A 4,031-nucleotide genomic window follows, 5' to 3' on the forward strand; every position below is an offset into this window, starting at 1 on the left:
ATAATAGTCTGTGGGAAACCAAAGAGCCCATATTTAATGGAAGACCAAGGGAAGAAGGCAAGGTGGAGGAAAGCTGCATTGCTGGAAGTCAGAAAAACAGCACGGGGCTAATGAGAAGGCTGACACACCGTGAGAAAGGTGACCACTGGTACGAAGTAAATTATGTAGAAATTGTTGAACACTACCCTAACTTGCTATGTAAGCTTTCCCCCAAAACGCAATGAAATATTTTAATTATATAGAAACAAATCACACCCACCAAGACATCTATAATCGAAAGCAGATGATGACAATACTGGCAAAGATGTAGAGAGGCTGTAGATTTTATACTTTGTTGGTGGGAATATAAACTGTAGAAAACTGTTTGCCAGTTCTTCAAAATATTAAGCATAGGGGTACTGTACGTCCCACCTATATCAGCCACATAATCAAGAAAAACAGAAACATATCCACCAAAACGTGTTCACTACAGAAATGTTCATAATGGCCAAAGAGTGGAAACAACCTAAATACCCATTAACAAAAGTCATCAAAACTGACATATCCATTCAGTGGGATATTTCAGGCAATAAAAAATGAAATACTACATGCTGCAATACACGGACAAATCACTTTAAATGGGCTGATTGCATGATAGGTGAATTGTATCACGATAAAGCTGTTTCTACAAACGACCTCAGTAAGCAGAAGAACCAGAGTAAGACCCGATGATTTACAAGTGTCTATATTTGCGCAATCAAGGGGAAAATGATTTAAAGTCTGGAATTTTTCTCAATTGATCCTCCTATCCAGCTCCTTGTTTTGAATGGTTCAGAAATAGGAACAAAATAGATATTAAATAAGTATTCATTGACTGATTAAATGATTAAATCTATACAGCTATCCACTCTAATTTGAAAGACCTTTAGAGATAGTCTATAATCTCATTTGAATTCATGCCCTAATGTTTAATTAAAGAAGTACTTCCTTCTAAGCAAAGGTTTTGCATTTGCATTCTTTGCCAAAATAGCTAGGTGATTGATTGTTTGCTGAATTGATCCCATCAGTTATTTAGGTGGAAGCCTGGTCACTGGACAGTCGGTCAAAGTGATCTTGACGTTAGCCATGTTCACACAGCCACTGTGAAAGTATTTTAAACTTGTTTCTTTTTGCTTTGTCTTCTATGGAGATGGCCAATATTCCTCTCATGTTCATCATTCACCCTCATCTCCAGACCAAACATTCCCAAGCCTTGTGGTCTTCCCACCAAAGTCTTTACAAGATATATATATAATATATGTGTATATATCCTTATGTGTGTATCTACCCATTTGTGTGTACATATATATCATTCCAAATACATTAAAAATGTTCATTTATTTTCACTTTGAAAGCAAGCAAAAGTTTTTATCATTCTATGCCCCTATAAACCTACATTACTCTTCCTTAAGAAAAATACAGATTGGATTTCAATTAGATTTCTTAGAATATCAAATGCTGGTTGAAGTGAAATATACCAGGGCCACTGGCCTTCTGTAATCTTTTAATGTGTATAACCCACACCACTCACAGTCCTTGAACTCTCTCTGCTATTGAAAAGCAGAACCCTCCTTGAAAGTTATAAAGAAAAGCTTTTTAAAAAGAAAATCTGTTATTTAACGGTATCAAAGTTAAGCAGATACCTTTGGCTTCAGATACTCTTTCTGTGTATTATACACATCCTTTTGTGTAGTTTGCACATTCCCCAGGCTACTGAATAGAACTGACTTTTAAAGTCCACATCAGTTCCTCGTTGTCTTGTGAAGGAAATGATGTGTAACTTCTTTGTGCACCCATGTTTTATTTTGAGGTTACACGAGGAAATCTGTTACCCCTGATGACCTTTCTCTCTGAGTAGGCTTGCACTCAATGGAGTTCATTTTAAGTAGGTTGGACAGAAATACATTTGAGTATCAGGTATAGATATATGTTGTTTGAAAGGAACTACTTGACTAAATATACTCAGAATTATAATGTTTTATTGATTCTGGCTTATTTAGAGAGCAGGAAGTGTAAATGGAGCTGATCATTATAAGACTAAGTGGCTTTTAAGAGCATTCTAAATGTATAGGAAAATATCTAAAAGAATTTCATAATATTTCTGATAAACAGATTATTTACCTTCAAGCAATTATCCATAAAAAAAAATCAATGTTTCACTAAAGAGGAAGAAATTTTAAGTAACACAAAGGGAATGTGTTTATTTTTTCTTCTTCTTCTTTTTTTCTTTCTTGTAAAAATCCGGGCTTGTGAACTTGGGAGACCTTCCCAGAGTTTAATGCCATTTAATCCTGTCTCCATCTCTGTTTCCTGGATTCTTTTCCTAGTTTCTATCTGTCTTGCATTCTACTGTGGTTCCCCATGGAATTCTCTATCATACTAGCAATTAAATATAGGTTGATATCTACTTTTGCAACCTACTATACTGAACTCTGGGCCATTTTCCTAGATAAAAATAAGGCATAGAAATAAAATTACTTTTAAAAAAAGCATCTCCAGCTTCCTTACTTGTCCAGTCTAAATACTGGGCTGAGAGGCTTAAAAGGGGGGAAAGGTATAACTGAAATGGACTTAGATTCTTTAGTGACATACAAATTCATTTCAAACACATGAAAAAATACACCAAAAAAACAGGGCATAGGAGTGGTATAGTCTGTCTCATCTATGGAGTGATGACGATTTCATAAAGTACAGTATGTAAAATATTATCTTTCCCTAGGAAACAGATTTAAGATTTGTATGTCTTCTCCAAAAATGAGCAATCAATTGGTAGCATAGAGGCTATGCATTCGGTTGGAATCCTCAAGATCTGCAAATCCAAACCATCAGGAGATGGTTCGCAGGAGAAAGATTGGGCTTTCTACTCCCATAAGTTTCCGTCTCAGAAACTCACAGGGTCAGCTCTACCCTGTCCTATGTGGACTCTTTGCGTCAGCATCAACTCACTGGCTGTGAGTTATGTGTGTATTGATGTACATATAAGTTCTCTAGTTTGATTAACAGTAATCGTAGCAACCAACACGTAAACAAACACATAAACAGTTAGTAGAATTCTGTTGCAATTCACATAAACAATAAATAAGGGTCTTCTGCTGTATGTACTAGATACAATTGTGCCCCTTCACCCAAAATGAGAGCCTTTTGAATGCAGAGACCCCACTCCTCTCAGGACTTCATGGCCCAGAAATGGCTCCCCCAAAGTAGAAATGCAATAAGTACTCATAGATGCTTTTGCTTCTCTTTTTAGTTATCTATTACAAACCGACTTGAAATCCCTACTCAATTCCACCACTCTTCCTCCTTCCCAAGAGGGCATCACAATTACCAATCATTTATCTTCCCTATGCATAGCTTTATACTTATTGAATACAATAAGTTACACTTGTATATCCATACAAAATATGATATTGTTTACATATTACTAAACTTTCTTACAAATATGGTTTCATACAATAAAAATTATTTTACAGTTTTGGTCAATATTACAGCTTCAAAATTTATTCATGTTAAGATGCTTTCAGCTCTAATTAATTTATTTTAACAGCTGCATACCACCACTATACAACTACATACTACATTTTGTCAAATGTTTAATGTATCCAATAATACGTTCCTTCTTTTTAATCTATTAATATGATTATGTTACTCAGTGTTTTTGCAGTGTGACACATTCTTGCATTCCAGTTATAAATCCTAAATTCTATTTTATCTGATATTAATACAACTAAAATAACTTTGATTATTATGTATAGTATGTCTATAAGTCCATTTTTTTAATCACCAACTTTTCTAATATAAGGAGCACATTCTAAGTCTCTTTTTGATGTATGATGTTTTTTAGTGGAGAGTTTGATGTGTTTATACTTATTATTGTTGATATATCAAACTCAAACCCACTGCCATCAAGCTGATTCCAACTCACAGCAACTCTCTATAGGGTTTCCAAGACTGTAAAATTTTATGGGACCTGCTAGCCTCATATTTCTCCTATGGAACAGCTAATGGCTTTGAGT

This window comes from Echinops telfairi, unplaced genomic scaffold, assembly GCF_000313985.2.
Source record: "Echinops telfairi isolate 266 unplaced genomic scaffold, ASM31398v2 ScPeMD7_1;HRSCAF=3_0, whole genome shotgun sequence".
NCBI lineage: Eukaryota > Metazoa > Chordata > Mammalia > Afrosoricida > Tenrecidae > Echinops > Echinops telfairi.